Source organism: Hakea prostrata, unplaced genomic scaffold, assembly GCF_041222555.1.
Source record: "Hakea prostrata isolate BN-2017 unplaced genomic scaffold, UWA_Hpros_2 contig_40, whole genome shotgun sequence".
Lineage (NCBI taxonomy): Eukaryota > Viridiplantae > Streptophyta > Magnoliopsida > Proteales > Proteaceae > Hakea > Hakea prostrata.
In genome coordinates, this window is record NW_028291159.1 from 191,959 (window position 1) to 192,621 (window position 663).

Below are 663 nucleotides of genomic sequence, written 5' to 3' on the forward strand. Positions count from 1 at the left end.
AGTTAGATTGGCAAGCGCTCCGATTCTGACTATACCTGATAGTTCCGGTGGACTGATGGTCTACACTGATGCTTCTAAAATTGGTTTGGGCTGCGTGTTGATGCAACACAGAAAGGTAGTGGCTTATGCCACTCGACAATTGAAGGATTATGAGCGGAACTACCCCACTCATGACTTAGAGCTTGCTGCTGTGGTATTTGCTTTGAAAATTTGGAGACACTATCTTTATGGTGAGAAGAACGCCATCTTTACGGATAACAAAAGTTTGAAATACTTCTTCACCCAGAAGGACCTGAATATGAGACAGAGAAGATGGTTGGAGTTGGTCTTTGACTATGATTGTTGTAAAACCCAGCCCTAACCTTGACTCGGAAACCTTGTTGTTTGTAGGTCCAAGTGACCCAAGTAAAGTAAGAAGTCAGCTTTGGGACATCCCAGTGGAGGACTTGTTGTCTGGCTTTGAATCCATGAGAGTTGATGATGAAGTTCTATTTATGGAAACTGAATCTTGATGAAGATCGGATTAGTTGATGGACTTGGAGTGCTCTCTATCATGGTTTGAAGGCATTTCTACCTATTAGGTAAGTCACTTGATATGTGTGCAAAACCCCTTTAGGATTGGATTTGATCTGGGTCTTCAATTCTCTGTTTTGGAATTGCTGT